Source organism: Neovison vison, chromosome 2 (genome assembly GCF_020171115.1).
Source record: "Neovison vison isolate M4711 chromosome 2, ASM_NN_V1, whole genome shotgun sequence".
Classification (NCBI taxonomy): Eukaryota; Metazoa; Chordata; class Mammalia; order Carnivora; family Mustelidae; genus Neogale; species Neogale vison.
In genome coordinates, this window is record NC_058092.1 from 23,052,886 (window position 1) to 23,061,283 (window position 8,398).

Below are 8,398 nucleotides of genomic sequence, written 5' to 3' on the forward strand. Positions count from 1 at the left end.
TGGGGGCCAGTGGGGTCCCGGTCTTATCAACCCCGTGGCCAGGCGGCCCCCACTGACATGGGGGCGGCTGCCCGAGGCCCCTAGCCCCCTTGGGGGGCGTGGCCCAGGCTGAATGGAAGTGTGTGTGCCCAGAGAGGGAGGGAGCCGCCTGGCCTGGGCTCAAGAGGCCCCTCCGACCACAAGGGCTCCTTTGCCTGCAGAAGCGGACCTGCCGCTGGAACTCAGGAAATCTCAGGTGGGTGGAGGGCAGCTCTGCCAGGAGTTGGAGCCTGCCCTGACCCAGAGCTGCTGCTCCAAGCCCAGGGAAAGCCAGCCCAATGTCCTGGAGCCCTGCACCCTCGCCCCACACCCCACCCCAACCCCCACTCTCACCTCCATCAGTTTCCTTATCTGGCACTCGCCCAGCTCACCTGGCCTGTCCCCTACCTCCCCGCCTTCTCCCCGCCTGGCAGCCACACCTGGGGTCCCCGAGAGGCCCTCCAGGGCTTTGTACCAGCAGGGTCACCTACCCCGAACGCCCCTCCCTCCCTTTCACACCCTTACATGTGTGCCCAGGGCAATAGAGGCAATGGGTAGGAGCACAGACCTGAAGCCAATTACCCAGGTTTGCTGCTCGCTGCCTGTGTGACCATGGGCCAGTTGCTTCACCTCTCTGATCCCACCTCCTAGGATGGGTGAGAGGAGCAGAGTTATAGGAACAGTCTCATTTAATTCCCTTGACAACAGCTACTATTACTACCCCCATCTTCCAGAAGAAGAACTGACAAACAGGGAGATGAAGTAACTTGTCTGAAGTCACGCTGCCAAGAAGTCATTGCCAGGGGCGCCTGGGCGGCTCAGTCCGTTAAGTGTCCGACTCTTGGTTTCGGCTCAGGTCATGATCTCAGGGACGTGGGATGGAGCCCAGAGACAGGCTCTGTACTCAGTGGGGAGTCGGTTTGGATTTCTCTCTGTCCCTCTCCCCCGCATGCCCTGCACATATGTGCATGATCTCTCTCTCTCTAAAATAAGTGAATAAATCTTTTTTCTTTTTAAAGTATCATTGACAGAACAGGGCCCCAGGCCAGTGCTCTCAGCCACCCTGCTTGCTTGGGTGTAGCTTGGTGGAGGTGCCTTCTCCCGGCCCACCTCTCCCTCACTCCCCCAGGATTAGGACCCCCTTCCCGTGCTTCTGTCATTGTGTGTCTCACCTCTGAGCTGTTAAGAGTCTGACTGATTCATCCCTGTGTCTGGGCCCAGTCCAGGCTCTGCACTGGAAGGCAAAAATAAAGGCTTATAAATAAAGAAACGTCACCAGAAATGGACCTGCTACTGCATGGAGGTTCAGTAACTGATGAGATCACATGAAAAGAGCTTGGGCTTGGCCAACTGCGAGGCCCAGGCTCAGATCTCTGTCTGTGACTGAACAGCGGTGTGACCGGGAACAGCCATCTTAACCTCTCTGAGCCTCAGCTTGTTACCATGCGGTGGGAATGGTAGTTCTTGGCATCCCTGCCTCACTGGGACCAGGGGAAGAGGCAATGAGAAGACAGGGCAGATGGGGGTCAAAGGATTGTCATCTTTCTGGGGGACAGGACCGTTAACATTTAAGACTGTGTGAGTTAAGCCTCAAAATGAAATGTACAGACTTTTACTTAAAGATGTTTATTCATTTATTTGTCAGAGAGAGAGAGAGCACAAGCAGGGGGAGAAGCAGGCTCCCCACCAAGCAAGGAGCCCGATGTGAGATTTGATCCCAGGACCCTGAGGCTTTAACCCACTGAGCCACCCAGGCGCCCCTGTTCCCTTTTTTTCCCTTTTTTTTCTCCCCTTTTTTTTTAAAGTGACCCAACCAATAGTCTCACAGTCTTGAGCGATAATGGTAGCCACACTCTATTACTGTGTCTTCCTGTCTCCAAGGGCATCATCCCATTTGTCAGATGAGACAACTGAGGTCCAGAGAAATCCATGACTTGCCTGAAGCCACCAGCCAGTTAGCCCCGCCAGGAACTCGGGCCTCATCCCTCTTTGCCCCGGGTTTAGAGAAGGAGGAAGCAAAGAGTATTTCCCTCTGATGTTTCCCATTTAGATTTTATTTTCTTGTATCCTTCATAGCCGTCCCCAGCTTCAAATGTTAGTCGAAGCTGCCGGTCCCTTTCCCTCTACAATTTTTAAGTAATTCTTTTCTCCAAAAACACTATAGGGCACAATGACTGCAGTGTCTCTCACTTCCCCACAACGGATCATAAATGTGTTAACTGCCCTCCTTCTGGCCATCAGCTCCCTCCGAGGGGGGACATCTGGCCCCACCCAGCCTCCAATGACCTTCAGGACCCAGCGCGAGTCTGGAACAGGGTATCTGGTCATCAAGCGAAACAGTGCATTAAAAGAAGCAACAGGTGACAAGTGGGTTCCATTCCCTTGGGAACCGAACAGGGTCAGGCAGGGGTCTGCAGCGGTGGCCACGGCCCAGCGGAGCTGCTCGGGCAGAACGTGATCTGCAGCCTCCCAGCCCCGCATCCCCTCCCAGATGCACCGGGCTGCGGCCGGAGCCCGGAGTACACGGCTCTCTTGGCCGAGCCAGCAGCTGGGCCCATGAAATGGCTCTTTGAGCTCCGCATCTGAATGGCCGTTGTATGGGCTCCTCAGAGGAACACAGGCGCCTTTTCTGTGTCACCCGTCCGCTCATTAGCAGGGCCACAGAAATGGGCCACAGGTACGTTTTCAGGAGCAGAGATAGGTTTCTTCCCAAAAGGGGGGCAGCTTTCACATTCCACAGCAGGATCAAGGGCTTAGAGGGAGGAAGCTCAGCGTATACATTGAGGAAAGAAAATAAATATTTGTGTTTTCAAAATGTGAAGCAATTTTCTTCCCCCCAGGAATGAAAATCAGGAACAGTGTGTCCGGTATGAACCAGAGGGAAAAAAAATGCTCGCAAGTCAGACGGGCAGCTGTGAAGGGCTCCCGCTGTTCCCTCTCCTTGTTTTCACACACCTCGGGTTTCCAGAAACTTAAAGCCTTTAGTGTTTCGTCCGAGAGAGCCTTGGTGCTAAAGCGAGGGGCCCCGGGCAGGCGTGGTTCCATGGCAGGGGCGCAGGACCCCCCTCCCGCGCCCCATGACTCCATTCTTTTCCTGAAGAGCAAACCTGGTTATCGCGCGCGCCTCCTCCCTCCTTCACCACTAGCCTCGCAGTTTGGCGGGATCCACACATACTTTTACTCTTATTTATTTACTCTCTTTAATTAACTCTAAACCAACCAACACACTTGGTAAAAAAAAAAAAAAAAAAGTTCCCCTCCTCCTCCTGAGAAATGACAGCCGTGAAATCTCTGGGTTGCTGTGCAATTTATAAAGGTATTCCAAGAGGCCTTCCGATAAATTCGAAACTAATTAAATTTAACTTCTGCATCCGCACATCACCGCAAATTACCTCGCGTCCTGCCACTGGCCGGCATGCCAGACTTTGAGGAATCCTGTGAAGTGCAAAGCTCCAGAATCAGACACAGCCCCAGGGCGGGAGTCCCTGTGGCTTCACCCGCCCGCTGCACTTGACTTCATGGTTCTGTTCCTCCGCTTCACGTCTGCCAAGTTGGGACCTCGGCACCCAGGTCACGGGAGGGTCGAGAATGACACGGATGAATGCTCCATCCACGTTTCTTGTTTCCACCTTACTTTCTTGTATCAGTTAGAGAACAGGCTAAGCCGCAGTGACAAATAAGCCCTCTGATGGCTTATTATCACAAAGACGTGTTTCTCTCTCAGGATATGGCCCAGGGCTAGACACACGCCCCCGCTGCACAGCCCCTTCCCAAAGTCTCCTCCATCGGACTATCTCACCATTTCCAAGTCCTCTGTCTCCGGCCACGAGAACAAGACAATGACAGCAAGAATCTCTCTGCACACCCTCTGATAAGGAGTAGCCACTGCCTGGCTCTGCCTAGAATCCCGGGGACAGGACGTGGGCATTCAATGTCACCTTCCCAAGGGAAAAGAAAAGCTTCTGTTGACCCTATATCCCTTCTAGGTGAAAATTCAGATGCAACCGTGCATTCGAGCCTTCTCACAATCTTTTTCTTGCCACCTTTTCCAGGCCATTCCAGTCTCGCTCCCGTCCCCTCTCTCCCTCCCCGGCTCTGTCCCCTCTCTTTTCTGGCACTGAGCAAAGTGTTCCCTTTCCTTCACTGCAGCGGATTCCACTTCAAGTTTTACTGACCAGTGGTGGGGGCTCTCGTCCCATGAGCCCATGGGGTCCTCCCAGGAGGAGCCTCTGCCTTTTGCACTAGCATGTTGTCCCAGTCTATGCTCAAAAAATGGTGACTCATTTCGCTGTGGGGGAACCTAAAACCTTGAGGCTCGGGCTCTGAAGGAAACCCAGAGTAGATCCAGCCTGGCTGCCATCACACTCACCTGGGGATGGCTGTCAAAAAGAGTCCCTCCCATGTCGGGTGCCTTCTTGGGGCCAGAGGGCCCACCCCCCCACCCCAGGGGCATCTATGGGGCCATCCATGGGCTTGGCTCCCACTATCAAGCACACCAGCAGAAGGAAGGAGAGTTTGGAGGGGAGGTTTAGGTACCTGTCCCACAGCCCTTCAGCCCACCTGTGTTACACCCCCGGCTGCTGCAGACAGTTCCCACGCACACCGACAGCAAGCGGGCAGCCTGGGAAGTGCACGTCCCCAGGGGACCCTCCACCAGTGAGGGAAAGGAACCAGGGACATATAGCTTCCCCGTTTCCCACTGGACAATTCTGGAAGGGGTTCCCCATGGTTCCTCAGAGGGTCCCCAGCAGGAGGGATCCCCAGCTGCCCACAGAAGGCACCCACTTATCAATGCACTTCTTACTGGCTTGTAGTGTTTCCTTGCCTCGCTTCCCCTCTCACTGTATTTCCTGGGGCCACCACCCACATACACTACCTGCACCCAAGTCCTTGTCTCAGGAGCTGCTTTGGGGAGAAGTGGAAACGAAACAAAGGCAATTTTCCCAGGTGTGGGAGACCAAGATGAGGATGTGTTTAGGGACCTTCTGGGGATGGGGGAGAACAGGCCTCTGACAGGTAGGAGAGGGGAGGGGAGGGGAGGGAAGAGCGATGCCTATTCCAGACCCTGAGACCAGCCGGGATCTGCAAGCTCTGAGCAGAACCCTCACCTACCTATATTTATGGGGTTTTCTCTGTTTTCTACTTCCTTTAGTTACCCACAAACTATTGGTAGAGATTGGTTAAGATGTTTCAAAGGAAAAATAGATTCCCGGGTTCCATCCCAGACCTAGTGAACCTGCATTGCTGAGCTCTTCACGTAGTCCTGATGTAACCAAACCACAGTCTCATAACAGACATAAATTCTGTCTCAGAAAGCTCTTGTCCAGCCTAGGGAAGGACACCTGTTGGACAGGAGCTTGCTATCCCCCAGCGCGTTCCATCCAGCCTAGAGAGCAAGCAGGTCTCCTGTGTACTGAGTTCAGTGACCTGAAGGATCATGGTCGGGACCCCACTGAGTTGATTTTTTCCCCAACGAAAATATTCTCCTTTCCTACCACCATCTTCCACAGCACATGGATTTTTGTTCCTCCCCACCTGGTGTCAGCTCCCGGGTTGTTTTGATTTGTCTCCTCCCTCCTAAAGATTTGAGCTCTGAATTTAATATAATCACCCAGTGGTTGGCAATAGTCAGACTGGATCCCCTCCTCTGCCCCATCCTCTGCTGGCTGCTAACCAGGGGCTGCTCTCCACAACCTGTCCTGTGGTCTCCTCCCAGGCCCACTCAGGCTTCAGATCTCCCCCATGCCAGGTCCCCATCTTCAGGAGGAGTCCAGTCCCCTTCAGGGATCACCTGATTAGGTCAGGCTCACCCAAAGTCATCTCTCTTTCTTAAAGTCTACTTTGCCATGAAACATAACCTAATCACAGGAGTGAATATCCCATTGATTCCACAGGCTCTACCCACACTCAAGGAGAGAGAGGGATACAAGGTCATTGGAGGCTATCCTAGAATTCTGCCTAGCTCGGGTGGTATAGACAGGTATAGAATGAGGGAGGGCAGGAAGAGGGGCAGAGGGCAAGAGATTGATAATTATAACATTCTTCAGTTTGGGGAAAGTTGCTTCGGGGTCAGTATGGGAAGGACTAGGTGCTAACTGACATACCAAAAGGATAGCCCAGTGGTTATTCATTACTCGGTCTCCAGGCCCTTGCCTCTGTGGTGCCTTCAGCAATGAAGGAGGGTGGGAAAAGTGACCCATGGAGTCTGATGAGCCGGGAACAAGGTTTGGCACTGTCCTTACTCACAAAATGACTACAGGCACACAAGGGCATTCCTAAGGATGTCCAATGCCAGACACGTTTAAACTTTTCCTCCCCACCCCCGACCCTCCCCTGAGATACCCGACATCACCTCCCCAGGAAGAGGGGCCAGAGACGTGTGCAATAAGATTCCTGGCATGTCCTTCCTTTCTTCCAAAGTCCTACGCAAAGTGCTCGAGAATACCTTGGCTCTTCCCAAAACCCTCTATTAGGAATTCAGCTCCAGTGACTATAAAACTTCAGCAACTGGGTCAAGGTCAAGGACGACCATATTTGTGGGATTATAAGCTCAGAATGGTCATCACAGGTGAGAGTCCCAGGCTGGAGTCACTCCCTGACAGGCAGTCCCATCTCCAGGTCTTTACCCAGGCTCCCTCTCTGCCTGGGTTGTCCCTCCAGCACATGGAACAGAGGAAACTGCATGGCCAACATCCTGCCTGACCAGCTGGGCCACTGAGGTTGACCAGATGGACTCTGTTTATTTAGGGCCATAGCTCACTTGCGTTGGTTGCTCTCTGCCAAGCCTACTGCCTATCAGAGTGCTCCTGGTGACTAATTAGGCAGGCTTCCTGCTGGAGTGCCAGGAAACTGGAATGTGAGTGTGGGCTCCCAGAGAGCCCATCCAGGAAGACAGTGGACCGAGACCCACAGCAGCTGCTGCTTATATCCACAGCAGAGTTTCCAGCACCTCCCAGAAAAATCCAATTTTTCTTGGATTTTTCCAAGGTGGTCCCAAGGGAGGGTCATCCCCTTCCTTTAATCGGGGAACTGTTTTTCTTGACACTTTTCATTGCAGACTGGGGACATTCCTCAGGGAAGCAGAGGGCAAGGGTTCTTCACCTGCAAAGTGGGCATACTCATCCCCACGCCCCTGGCTGCTGAGATGTAGCTAGGTGCCCATCCTGTCCATGGCCCCTTGGGACACACCAGTGCCTCTGAGGCCCTTCAGGTGTCCATCAGGCCTAAGCAGTTGGATCAGGTGGGAAGCCAGAGGCTAGACAGGGCAAGGAGGCAGCGGCTTCCATCCAAGGCTGCATCTAGTGTGGCCGCAGGTCAGATTAGGTCCCACGATGGGTTAACACCTCTATGAAACTTGGTGACACGCCACCACATGTCACCCCCCCCACATGTCCACAGATGACACTCACATCCCAACCTCCCTCCTTCCTCTACCTCCTGACCTCCAGACCTGTAGTCATAGCTGCATCTTGAGCTCCTGCCTCGCGTGTCCCCCTAGGTAGCACAAATGCAAACAAAACCCAGCACATCCTCTTTTGTTCCCTGCTCTGTGTCCTCAACTCAAAGCTGGGCACCACCTTCTCACATGCTCTCCAAATGTGGGCACCATCCTTGACTCTCCCTCTTCCTCACTTGTCTGGGCCCTTTGGGTCCTGCTTCCCAAATGCCTCTTGAGTCTACCCAGGCCCATGGCTGCTGCCTGAGTTCACACCCCCACCATCTCTCCCCTGGACCACGCCCCCCACCCACCTTCCGCTGGGCCCTCCACCTTCTACAGACCCCTGTCCACTACAAGCTCTCGAGCCAGGCCTGTCCTCAGCGTCAAGTGTGCAACGATGGGTTTACATCAGTCCCTATCTGCCAGGTGCTTTCCAAGCTTCTAAAATCATGCCCTTGTCAGGTGGATGGAGTAGGCTGGAGAGGACCAGGGGGACAAGCTCAGACTCCGGTCAGGCCTATTGCAGAAGTCAAACTCAGCATTGTTCTCCAACAGATCGTGACTCTGGGCAAGTGATTTGTCAGTCTGAACCTCAGAACTGATCATCACGCAGCACTTGCCACATGGGGTCTGGGGGGAGAGGCAGAGATGACCCTGAAGTCTGGGAGGGTCACAGAGGTTCACATTCCAGCTACCCTCAGAGTCCTGAGAAACCAGGGCTCCTGCTCAGGGACCCGGATTGGATTTTGCTGATTCTCTTGCCCTTCAAGAGACATCCGTGCACAGCCAGCCCTCACCTTCCTAGCCTGCGCGCAGCCCGAGCCTTCCCAGGGCTGGCTCCTTTCCGGACCTCCAGCTCAAACAGGCCTTCTCAGTGGGTCCCAGCCCAGCCCTGTCAAAGGACCCCTGTGTAAGCCTCAAACGGGGCATTGATAGGGACGT